Here is a 13338-nt window from a genome sequence, read left to right as displayed (position 1 = left end):
GGCGGAGAGCGACCGGGCGGGGCTCGGAGCTCGGAGCTCGGAGCTTGGGGCTCGGGGCTCAGAGATCCGTTCTTGGGGCTCAGGACTCGAATTTCGGGGCTCGGAGATCGGATCTCGGGGCTCGGAGCTCGGAAGGGTTGTGCTGCTGCTCCCATACCTCGACTGGGGTTCTCTGGGACAGCTCACGGAGGAATGGAGTGGGGCAGCCCGGGCTGTTGGATCTGGGATTTAGGATATGGGATTTGGGATGCGCAATGTGGGATTTGGAAATACGGGATTTGGAATTCGGAATGTGTGGTTTGGAATTTGGGATGTGGGTTCATTCAGGATACGGGATTTGGGATGTGGTTTCAGGCACGCCCTGTCCTGACTCCATGCCCTCTCCTCTCCCGGTGGCCGTGATCAGCCCAATTCCCAGCTGGGATGGAGCAGCAAGGCACGGGCGAGGGCTCTCCCTCTCTCCACCCCTTAGCAGCCCAACCCAACCCTGCAGCACCGGGGGGACCCGGGCAGGGGGGCTCGCTTCTGCCCTTAGACACTTCAAAGGGAGGAAGGCTGCACCTGCAGCTCCCACATTTGTCCCAAAAAAGCAATTTTCTCCATTAAATATCCCCCACACCTCAGCAAACACACCGACATCAGAGGAGAGAAGAAAGGCAGCCGCCTCCCACTTGTCTCAGCAGAGCCTCGCGAGCACGGCCACCCCCTTCCCCTGCTGCTGCACAGCCCCCAGCCAGCCTCCCCACCATGCATTTGCAACGGAGGCAAATCTCATCTTTGAAAATGCTCAGGGAAGGCCATCCCCTACTCTCCACCCAAAATACAGAGGCGTCATTCCCGCACAGCACAGAACCAGGGTTGTGCAGCTGCCTGCAAACCTGCATGGCACCCGGGTACCCCTCATGCTGGGGGGTGGGCAGCTTCCCTGCAGTGTGCCGACTTCCCTCTAGCTCTGCAATTGTGTTTTTTCTTTTCCTAAGTCAATGCTTCTTTGCACATGAAAGCTTTGCTGGGCAATAAGCGGCAAGCAGAGAGGGAAGCAAATGAATGCTTTGTGGAGTTAGTGTCTCATAAATCATTATTTTTTTCCAAACGCTGCACTCAGATCCCCATAGGGCCCAGGGCCAGGGGTGGGAAAACAAATAAGCTCCAGCCCCCAGGCTTTTCCTGCTCCTGGCGGTCTTGGGGAAATGAGCAACCTAGGGGCTCTTCCACTGCTCCTGGGGTGCATCTGCTTGGAGAAGAGCCAGAGTCCCATGGGAGTGCAGAGCTCACCCAACAGCACCCAACAGCAGGAGCAGATCAGGGGGAGTGAAACACGAAGTGAGAACCCACACTGAGTAAAACAGTGGGCCCCAAATCCATACTGCTGCTACAGAGCGGTGTGGGAGAAGTCAAACTGTGTGTTATTCATGTAAATGGTGCATTCATCCATCTCAGTCTGGTGGTGATTTATATTTCCCCTGGAATGTTTTCTTCAACCAAATGCAAGTGTGGAGGATTAATGACCGATTCTGAGTAATGGGTGGCACTCAGCAGAGCACATCCAAAGCCAGTTCATAGATGGAGAGAGGCTGCGACCATTTGTCTTTCTGTCCGTGGGACTGGCACAGAACGGCTCTCCTGATGGCACTCACCTGGCTCCATGCATTTTGTTGTGAGTCCCTTCCAGTCCCAGCTCCGTGCTGGGTTGTGTTCCCTAAAAGATTCCCTGTGACACCGAGTCCCTTAGCACAATGCTGGCATATTGCCCTTTGGGGCTCCTCTGCATCTCGATTAATAACGAAAATGGTCATGGTTTTATGGAGAATGAAAATCATAGGGTGGCTGATAGGAAGCAGCTATAATCAAACCGTTCCAATGAATAATATATGTGCAGGACCAAATGCTTGCTAAACACGCCACGCTGATGCTGATGTATTTTTCAGAATTGTTCAGGATAAACGATCACTAAACACTTCCAGAAGCTGTAGTGATAAATATGTCGAATCTGTTAGCCCATATATTTTCCTTGGAAGACAGCTAGAGCTGCAAATATGTTTCACCGCAATCTAACCCACACCCTGCAAAAACATTACACTTGGTTACAAACATCTGAGCCTATAAAAATCCCAAATGCCGGGAGCTGACAGCGAGCAGCTCAGGGACCCCATCTATCCCTGCATGGCTGTGTTCTCCCCTGTCCCTCTGCACCATCCCATGGGGCTTCATTTCCTCCCCTCCTGCTCTACAATGCAAACAAGCTCTTGTCTGTGCACCGCTGATTTTTGGGGTTGTCTGTCAGGTGTGCCATAGGGAATCAAAGGGAATGAGGTCTTGAGCTCAACACCAGTGCAATGATTTGGCCACGTGATGCCAGATCGCCGTTTGTGGGGAGATGCAAGCTGAGGGCATTGGAGGTAATGGAGTTGCATGGAGTTGGAGCTGTGCTGGCTCTCCCAGCTGCTCATTTTCTTTTGTTTTCAATACAAGAAAGCTCACACATGGCGCAGTGCATCTGAGATGCACATTTTTGGAAAGGAAAGTGTAATTGTTTGATACTTTTTCATCCTTAATTCTTAATTCTTCTTTGTCCACGTTGCTTCTCTTTCCTATGCCTTTTCCCCACTCCAAGCCCCCCCAACAGCTGAGAACACGGGCCTTACAGCTCCTTATCCTATTTTCCTCCCTCCCAAACCCTTCTCAGTTGGTTCCACTGAATGATCCAACTCCAGCTCTCAGGGTTCCCTCCATCCCCTATGGACCCCAGACCACCAGTGACTGCCTTCCCAATCCCAGCCCCCAGTTAATGAATTACTTCGGGGACCCAAGTCCCAAATTCCAGTTGTTTTCATAAAAGCTCCAGAGAGGGGTGGTTGTTGCTGGTCAACGCCTCCCATCCCAGGCCTCACCCAAATGCAGACCTGAGCCCATTCTTCGCCATCCTACTCTTGGGGAACAGGGGACAACCAATCGGCCAGGATCCAATCCATGTCCCTTGGTGGCACAGCTGCTGAATTTTGGGGCTGCGGTCTCAGGAGCCTCTCTCTATGCTTCCCCCCAGTCGCGGAACAGCGGGCAGCAGGGGGATGTGGATGGAGCCCGGCGCCTGGGCCGCATGGCCCGCCTGCTCAGCATCGTCTCCATCGTGCTGGGGACCATCATCATCGTGCTCTACGTCTCGCTCAGTGTTCGAGGTAACACCTCCTTCTCATTTCTCCAGCTCAAGCAGTGACCTCTCCTTTTTTTCCCCTGTCCGTGGGGCTCCATGGGCAGTTTATGGGACACTCCTGCCCATAGGACACATCACTCCCACACAGCATGAGGCACTGAGCACTGCTATGCTGTGCTGATATGTCCACCACCAACAGCACACATGCAATATGCCCCAGAGAAGGGGATGCTTGCAGCAGGAATAGGACCAGAATTTGAGGTCCTCCTCTACTATTCCATATGAGATCCCCCAGGCAAAAAGTATTTTGGCTGTAACCCAAGGACTTACCTTAGTGAGGCTGAGGTGGCTTTCTCTGATGGGATGAGGGACGGAGGCCACAAGTCAGCCTGCCCAGTGGTGCCATCCGTGGGTGTGTGGGGATCTTCCCAACCACAAAGCCATCTTCTCAGAGCACCTGGGGACATGGGAATGTCACATCTCGCCCACTCCATGGCCCAAACCCCAAAGGCATCAGGGGCACCTCTGCTGGAAGTTGCCCTGAGACCCTCTTTCTCTTTTACAGTTTCCTAGAAGACGTAGCATGCAAATACCTCGAAGAGGAGGAAGACAGCGCTCCTTTTGGGGTTTTTTTACTTTCAGCCTTGCAACAAAAACTTGTGACAGCGGAGCCCATCTGGAGGAATGTGCGTGGCTGCTCCTCCGCCTTTTGGGGACAAGAGGGGATGGGCACACAGCGAGGGGACGAGGGACAAGAACTGGATGTGAGCAGAGAGGAGAAGGGGAAATCCACTACCTCATTCCCCTCCAACAGGGTGGGGAGACCACACTGGGGGATGGACAGAAGGATGAGGAGGGAGATTCCAGACCGAAGCTTGTTTGAAGGAAAACCTAAGGGCGGACTGCGGCATTTTGAGGAATCCTCCTAAGGACCTTGGCACTGTCGTTTTGGGGGGTTTGTTGCTTTTTAAATCATTGAATTCTGTCTCTGCGAAAACAAACAAACAACAACAACAAAAAAAAAACACCCAAAAGCTCAAACTGCCACCAGGAGCGGAGCGGTGTTCCATGCATGAGGAGGGCGAGCTGCAGAGCGCGGCGGTGCTCGGAGATGCGGTGGGTGCTTTTGTATTTTTGATGAGGAAAAAAAAGACAAACAAAAAAGAGACAATGACCATTTGCATGCCTTTGGGAATGTTCTCCGTGTCTGTTCATCCATTCGCGCCCCTCCATCGCTCACATCTGATGTCAGGGCTGGCGGAGCAGGGCGCTGCTGCATGGGAGCGCAGCGCTAACGGAAGGGATCACGCTTTCTCTGTGCAACCACACGTTTCCTTCTCCATCCACCCAAGTGAGGTTAATGCCACCGGCGCTGAGCACAGGTCCTGGTTAACCCACAGCGGCGGCACTGAGGAGCAGAGCCCTCCTACCTGCTGGGTCGTGTTCGTCACACAAGAGCTGCAGCAAGATCCGGCCCTACAGCCGCACTCGTCTCCTCTCACCTCTTTGGGCTCCAACTGAGGGCTCCAGGGGACCTTTAGAGGGATGGAGGAGTTCAGAGTCGTGCTCTTGTCATTACCCCTCTTTTGCACCCCAGACACCTCCAGCACCACTGGAGCGTGCTGGGCTCGGGTCATGAGTATTATTATTTTTAACATTTTGTATTTAACTACATGTAAACAATGCTGACTTTTTGCTCCCCATGATCGTTCCAAGCCCCTCTGCTCCCAGCTGAGTCTTCCATGCTATGCAGCCCCATCCAACCTCTCTGTTCCCACTGTGGGCTGGTGCTGGTGTTGGCATTTCATTTGGCTGTGCAGACTGAGCAAGGTTCCCATTGCTGTACATTTGCAGATGGCTCCTGGCTGTGCCCATTGGCTTTGCATTGGACAAGCCTTCCTTTTAGCAAAACTTTGCTGCCATAATTCCAAATTACAGACATGGGAGCTGCACCCACAGCCTGCCCTGGGACGTTGGGGTGTTTTTGGGGCACCCTATTTGGAAGATCCCCAAACCAAACCCAATATGTCCAAGGGCTCTGGCCATGTGGGAGCTGTTGTACATTGTGGTGCACCGAGAGGAGCCCCTGAGCATCCTTCCCAAACTGGTGAGCATGGGGCACGTGGGGAGGCAGTGGGGAGAACTGCTGTGCCATAAATCCTCACGCCATAGGGATGTAGACGGGATTGTTCTCTTGTCACTTGTTTAATTGCTCTTTGTTACAGGGTTTCCTCTGGGTAGAGGTAATCTGAACCCAGGGGATAGGAGAGCCAAATCCCTGCACCCACTATTATGTTTTTCTTTACATTCAAAAGGGGTGCAGGGACTCAGAGCAATAGCACGGTACAACAGCACTTTCCTGGGCTGCCCCATCCCTTTGCCTGCGTTTTATTGCAAACTGCGAGCTTCTGAAAACAGACCAAATTCATCTCCTGCATTTGCAACTCATTTCTTGCACGCTCAGGGCTGGAGAAGCTCTGTGCTTGGCCATGTGCAGAGCCCACTGACACCTGATCCCCTGTCCCTCTTGGAGGGGGGATCCCTGAGGATGAGATGGGTCCGCACATGGGGGAAACTGCAGCACTTGAGAGCACCAAATGGAGGATGGAACGCTGCCCTGGCATTACACAAAGCCTTCCAGCTCACGACCTGAAGTGCTTCGCCACGGCTGCAGCCCCGCGGTGAGGGCTGCGCTATTCTCATCGCACAGATGGCAAAGTTGCTCCAAGTCACGTGTGCCAGCAGCTCAGAAAAGAAAACAGTTATTTCTCCCCCTCAACATAAATAGGAGGGAATGGATCCGTCCTTTGAATCTGGTGCTTCCAGAGGGCTCTTTGCAAGCCAGGACCACCTCGAGGATGTACAGAACAGGACCGGAGGTGCAGCAGAGGCACCAGAAGCCATCTGAGCGCAGGAGAGAGCAACAACTTAATAAAAAAACCCTCTAAAACCATAAAACACAAAGACCCCTCAACTCCTTCCCTTTTTTCATCTCCTTTCTGGCTAGATACAACTGCACTGCCCTGCACTCTTCAATACATCTCTGTGCTCCTCATCCCACACTTAGACACAGTGGAACACCTCTACAGCCGGACAAAAGGTTTTCCTTCCTTGCAACCCACCTCCAGTGCTGTGCCAGAAGGCTCCCAGGACCAACCAGACCCTTTTCCCACACTCCATTGAGCTCCCGGTGTGTTCTGCAGCCCAATCCTGCACACAGGACTCTCCAGGAGCTGCTCTCTGCAGCACTGTGTTTTCAGCCAGGCTCTCTGTGGGATGCAGTGACCATGAGGCAGAAGGGATGCACAACACTCAGTGTCCAACTGATGACTGCTGGTGGAGAGGACCACAAGGGTTTTAGCACAAAGGGAGAAAAATGGCAGAAGAGCTTTCCCAGTTTGCTGCACTGGGGATGATTTCCCTTTTCCTAATCATTATTTCCTTCCTTTCCAGTTGCTGCCAATTAAACACCAACCCCACTCCTGTTCAGTCTGAGCCCAGGATGGAGCTGAGCCACCCCTATGGGCTGCTCCCATTCCTGGTGCCCCAGCCCCATCCCAGCACTTGGCCGCTCATCGCTGCCCAACATGAACTGATTGCAGATTGAATGCCAATTCTTTTCTTTCCGCTTACACTCTTTCATTTTGGCAATGCCAAATTTGGCAAAGCTAAAATCTCCCATGCTTGCGGACAAGCCAAGGGGGCGAAGGAGGGAGGGAGGGGAGCAGCCTTTTCAAAGTAAGGGGTGTCCCAGGGCACAGCCCCAATCCTCAGAGCCCAACTGGAGGAGTGCTCAGCGATGCCATGGACACTCCAGGAATCGCCTTGCTGGTCGATGTTTCTTTTTCTGCGGGATGATATGGTGTACCTTATATACTTCCTTTGTATTTCTTGGCATGAGAAAAGAATTAAAATGTAACATGCATGGTCAAAGCCAGACTTGCTTCTTCTGTCTTAATGAGAACAATGTATCAAATTCAAACTGTTCATTTAATTATTGCTCCCCATTCTGAAAGCAATGCAGCATTTTGGCTGTGGTGGCACTGCCACCAGACCTCACCTCTGCAGCTCTGCATTCTGCACAGCCAACGAGGAGAGAGCGCAGACACATTCCAAACCCAAATCCTCAAGTTATTGATCAAAACCACAGATCTCCTGAATGGGCAACCGCCCCCAGCAGCCTCCTCCATCCCCTCATTCCTATCCCAAATGGTGGCTGCAGGAAGGAGCCCAACAAAGCTTTGGGCTGTCAGTAGGCAGGGATAGGACCAATACCTCCTTTTCTTTCCCAAAAGACAAAAGCTACAGTTGTGGTTTGAGGATCCATCACCCGCATTTCATACCACGAAGCACTGCCTGAACACTCAGGCAGCACTCAGACCAGACCAGCCTTCTCCACGCCCTTCCCCTTTATCACAACACCATCTCCCACTGGGCTCTGCACCACAATAAGACATTTTGAACCCTATTTCTTTGCCACGTCCAGATTTTTCCCAGTGTGAATCCTATCACCCACAGCACAGAGTGCTCCCTCCGCCCGGTGCAGTCCTGGAGCAGTGGGCAGATGGAGCTCCAGACCTCAGAGGTGGGAGCTGATGGCCTCTGCTCCACTGTTTTGCTAAGGAGAGGGCAGTGCCAAGTGCTTTTGCTCCTGTTTTATTAATACTCTGCTCTGATGGCTCATGTATAATAGATAGGAGAAGGAACAGCGAGAGGTTTACATCCCATTTCCGTGTGGATATGGTTCTTGCTGAGCACCAAAGGCTCTCCGTTCACCTCTAGTAAGTTTGTGTGATGTTTGGGGGTTCGGGTGAAGGACACAAAGTTGGTCACCACTTCCCCAGCCGCTTTCCATGGAAGCTCCCAATGGAACACAGGGAGACGTCAGGATTTGCTCTGGCACCCATAACTCCGTACTCAACCCTTTCCTTCTGCTGGCTGCTGCCGGATCTCCAGGTTTCCTAAAATAGAGCTGTGGGGATTCTCCCTGAGCTGAGCACAGAGATGTGACGACCAGTGGCCGTCATTGCCTCCACTCTGCAGGGTGGTTGGGGCTGCTGAAGGACTCCTCACCTTGTGAAGCTGTAACGAGGGGGGAACGGAGCCTTCCCAGCAAAACATCTCCTCCCGCCGAGCTCGTAGGGATGGCTGACCATAGCCTGTGGGTCCTAAGGAATTTCTCCCGTTATTTGGTCTCAGGTGCCATTCCTCAAAGCCCGTTTGTTAAACCCTTCCCAGCTCTGAACACGCAAACCTACACAGCAGCATCCCTCCTTCCCATTCCTCCCCCTCCTCCCACAGCAGCGAAGAGCTGAAGTATTCCTGGATAAGAACAGATGAACTCATTCATTCCCCAAATGTGAGCTTTGTTTTTCCTTTTTACATTTCTAAGCCAGAATAGAGGTTGGAAAGTCTTCAAATTCCCCCAAACATCTGGAAGCCCAGGAATAGCATCCCGCTGTCCCCTTGCCCTGCTTCGGGGCACCACGGGCTGAACGCTGATTTGGGACGGGCATTGCTGGGGGCTGGCAGCCCCCTCCACCCCTTGACATAAGGTTGTCATAGGCTGACTCACCGCCGCACCTCAGTGATGGCTGCGGGTAAATTTAGCTCTGGTGACACACGCCTGACCCAGAGGGAACTCCTCTTATAGCACAGAGGGGAAACCGCCCGCATCCCAGCGCTGTGCCACCGGAGCACGGGGATGCACCACCCCACTCACACCTGCACTGATGACACGGCCTTCTGCTGCACAGTTACCCTGGAATGGAATTAATTTTTGCGCTGTCGCCGCTCAGCATTTTTTTGGGGCTCCTCGCAGTTCCTTTTTTTCCACCTGCGTTGTTTCTGCAGAGCTCCGAGCGAAGGCGGCCGTACAAATGTGATGGCTCAGCAGCATGGCACCAACACAGCCAGCTCAGCACGGGGCTGGGGAGCAGCCCGTGTGCCTGGGCAGTGCTGGAAGGAAGTTTCCACTGCACAAACAGCAGCAAAATGGGACCTGTGGGGTCTGCAATGTGCAGCAAGAGGCCACCAGCTCCTCCCGGTACAAGACACAAGCTGAAGGATTCTGATTCTTCTTCCAAGAGCACTGCATGGGATGGGGGTGGGCAAGGAGAGTGAGAAACAGCATCCGAAGAGGTTGCAATCTGCCTTCCAGCACTGCCGAGCAGACACTGCACTGTGCATCAGGGAGTGAGGATTCATACAGACCTCAGCGGCAGTTCCGGAGAAGAAAACACAGTGAGAGGACCACAAATGCTGCTTCTTATGGTGTAGGGACTCTGATTGCAGCCAGAGCTCTCCTCCTTTACGAGCAGTGCTACCAAAAGCAGATTAGCAAAGCCTCAGGGTCCCATTAGGAGCAAGGAATGGCAGCAGGAAATGGAGGAGCCGAGCACGCACACACCACGCAGTGTGCTGGGAGGTGGATGGTTAAAAATGTATCTCTGGTGCTTGTGCCACTATAAATTATTGACTGTACAGGGAGCTGGAAAAAAGGATTCAACCCAATTAATAATTTACCTCTTAATCCAAACGAAGATGGAATTTTATGCACCACTTATTACCAGTGCAGCAACTGGGAAAATGAATGGCGCTTCCCGTCTGCAGGCAGAACAGCCTCTGTGCATCCAGAATGATCCCACAGTCTGCTCTCCAGGCAGGGACACCCAAAGCTGCCCTGAAGGAAGAACTGCTCACCCCCAGCAGTCTGGGGGCACACGAGGGATGCAGGGATTCATCATCACTGCACGGCCCCCCATGCAGGGACAGCTCCCGGACAACAGCTGCACTCTGTGGGTGCTGCTGGGTCCATGGCTGTGGGTTTTCACACCACTTGCACTGAGCTCCAAGTGCAGGTTCACACCTGGTGTTGTGCTGCAAGGTGGGAGCGAAGGAACCAAACCACGGAGAAGTGGATTAAAAAAGGGGCAAAGTAACAACTCCTGTAGTCTGTCAGCTAAACGTTGGCCGCAGTTTGGGCACGCGTTTGGGAATCCAGGTTTTAAATTATGGATATATCACAAACCTTCATAGAGCTCACCTTGAGAGAGGCCCATTGTGGCACAAAAGCAGAGGACAAACCCATGTGTACATCCAGGCTCAATCCCAAACTGCAGAGATGAGCTCTGCGATGTCTGCATCTTCACTGGAGCCAGGGAGGGAGAAGTTGCCCCGGGGAAAGAACCAAGCACCCTGCTTAGAGTTCTCATTTATTATTAAATTACATATCAAAGCTTTGTAATTACATCCAGAGAATGCACAATAGGTGAAAAGTAATTACAGATACAGTAAGTTTCAAGCAGCTCTGTGAAAAGCAAAAAGAATCAGAAAGTGCAATCAGAAACTACAATCAGAAATTAACTTACTGAAGTCCGGACTGGGATGTTTTGGCAGAAAGGTTTTGTTGGTGATGGCGGTTTCATTTCGAGGGAATGTTGATTTAAACCACTTTCCTCACTCTGCAGCACACAGAGGACAACCACTGCTGTGTTCAGAGCTGAGCACAGCGCTGGGTTCGTGCATCCAGCACACAGATCCCAGGATTTCTGATGCCACCCAGAAAAGGGCTCAGTTCTGTCCCACTGTGCTCTCCTTGGCTGTGCACTGCCAGATAGCACCGCCGTTCTGAGGGCTGCCGTAATCCAGCACTCTTAGAAGGAGTTTCAGAATTATTTCTTCCTGTCACCCCTCCTGTCTGCTTCACATGAAAGGTTTTGGGGAAAAAAAAAAAATATACGTAAGAAGAAGTTATGCATGGAATGATCTTGGCAAACAAGCTGCTGGATTTGGGGGGGCACCGATGAACCCAACCAAGTGGGAGTTCCTCCACTGGGCATGGCAGAGCAGTTCTGGGAACGTGGCTCCTGGAGGGGTCAGCACAGACCTGGAACTTTTACATCACCTACAACCACGTACTTCTGCTCTTCTATCTTCAGCACCCTGTGAGGAACTGGCTCTTCTCACAGCAACCTTAAGACCTTCAGAAGAGAGGACTTTCAGAAGTACATAAGGTTCTGCTTGATGAGTGTAACGAACCCAGCAGGAGCTTACAGCATGCTGATACCCAAAGCTCCCGAGCTCAGTATGGACCACAAACACCCACTGTGCCTTCTCACAGCAGCAGAAACCCCCACGTCCTTGGTTCTGCCCCAGCAATGCTCAGTGCTGACCAAACACACAGCAGTGCTGCCCGTGGGCTCCAGCAAACGGAGCAGGAGGATCAGACAGGCAGAAATGGCACAGACACGAGCACTGGGGTCTGTCTGAGGGATCAGAAGTTACCAGCAGGACCTGGTTGAGTTACGACATTGCAACTCTGCTGGGAATTCCAGAAATAAAAACAGTTTAACAACACATTTTCCTAAAGATTAAGAAGAACTGCATGGAAGGACCATAGCTAGCATTTCCAGTCAAGCTTTATCAGAGATAATTCAGCATATTTATCTTGTACTAAAATAAATCAGTTCCTCCGAAACATCTTCATAACATGAAAAAGATCAATCCTGTTTACATATTTATTATAATTACATACTTTCCATAGCAGCTTTTTCACACAATAAGATTAAATATATGCACCAAATCATCAATTAAGTCCAGTAAAAAGACGGGTTACCAGATTAAGGAAATGAATTTATTTATGATACTGCAGATCTCCGAGTGCCCTCTATAGAGCAGCCAAATCCTACAGATCCTAAGCAGATGCACGACTGCCAGCCGGGGTCCTGCATGGGGTGGGATGGGGGAGATAAGGGCTGATCTCCCAACACACAGCTTCATTAATAAACTCCCTTTATCCATCAAGGTTTTTCATAAACCCTTTTAATAAACGCTTTATATCAAACCAGGAATATTCCCAGATCAACCAAATAATCACCCTTTATTTACATGCATTAATTCCAAATGCTTTCTAATGCCGCCGACGACCGATTAGAAGCCTTTGCAGACCTTGGAGCACAAAGCCATTATTCTGCAAATAAGCCTTCCAACCCATACAAACGTTTCAGGGGCAGCAGTGTGGGCTGCACACCACACAGCCACAACTCCCAACCCCACCCAGACACAAGAAAAGCAGGACAACACTGCAACTGTTCCACTAGGCTTTGCTCCAGAAGATAAGCTGGAGGCTACCTGACATCCGTGGCAATGGCATACATGGAATCTCTTAGGAACACTGTCAAAGAGCTGATGAAGCTCCTAAGACATTCCAGTGCTTCAGCTGGGATTCACTGGGTTATCACACAACAGATGGAGAAAAAGCAGTTGAAAGAGCAGAAAGAAAAATCCATCGTTTGTGGTTCTGCAATATCAAAGCCCTTCCTGCCATCAGTTATCAATGCAAACGCACCAGGGTTTGTGTGCCTGGACACAAACAACTTCCCCAGATAACAGTAAATAAAACTTGGTTTGCTATTTTACATTCAACTCTTCACCAGGAGGAGGTGTGTCCAAAACTTTTGCACTCAGATGCATTTGCCTCAGGTAGAACCATCATCATTTTCACTTCCGTTTGACAGTGTAGATTATATCTTACTTACAGTGTAAAAATATTAATGCTATTAGAATAACTTTATGTAAATTACAATACAGACTTTTCAGTCGTTGTCTTTATAAAGACCTCTATGATGTCAGCCAAAATCCAAGTACTGACACCAAAGGCTGCTCTTAGGTGAACTCACGTTTGGTCACTTTTCAGATGACTGAACACTATGGTGAGGAGCTGCTAGGGCACTGTGCTCCCTTTTTACAGAAGAGGACCTATCAGTCCCTTTAAAGCCACAAGAAACCTTATCACTGCTCCTCCCAGGGCGGTTTATTCATTTTCTGTGCAAAAAGTGAATGGAGCAATCCTTGTCTTCTTTGAGGAATTTGTGTGAAGCACGGTTTTCACAGCACAAACGATGTAGAAATAACTATTACCTCAACCATGAGTTAAAAAGAATTACAGAACATGTATCTAGTAGTAAAACAACCTGATGGCTTAAAGCTGCAATATTCTTCTCATAGGACAACAGTGCCCAGAAGTGCCTGCAGGCAAAGCAGGTTTCCTGCAGTTCCCATCTGCTGGCCAGCAATGCACCTCCCCAGCACCACTGAGCACAGGTGTTGTTCTACTGGTGTTGTTAAGTGGCTGTATTTACTTACCTTGCAATGAGAAAGGGACTAAAGGAGGGGAAAAAAAAACA

General features: G+C 50.8%; 1 protein-coding gene across 2 annotated transcripts in view; it reads right to left on the bottom strand.

The window, feature by feature from the left end:
- Window positions 1-13338, bottom strand: part of GOSR1 (golgi SNAP receptor complex member 1) — a 39836-nt gene that overhangs the window by 21668 nt on the left and 4830 nt on the right. For both annotated transcript variants that reach the window (XM_010722101.3, XM_010722102.3), the window contains exon 2: window positions 1709-1711. The gene's annotated coding sequence lies outside the window, so the exon portion shown is untranslated. The remainder of the gene's footprint in view (window positions 1-1708; window positions 1712-13338) is intronic.

Source organism: Meleagris gallopavo, chromosome 21, assembly GCF_000146605.3.
Source record: "Meleagris gallopavo isolate NT-WF06-2002-E0010 breed Aviagen turkey brand Nicholas breeding stock chromosome 21, Turkey_5.1, whole genome shotgun sequence".
NCBI classification, from domain to species: domain Eukaryota; kingdom Metazoa; phylum Chordata; class Aves; order Galliformes; family Phasianidae; genus Meleagris; species Meleagris gallopavo.
This window is presented reverse-complemented; position numbering and strand designations above follow the sequence as displayed.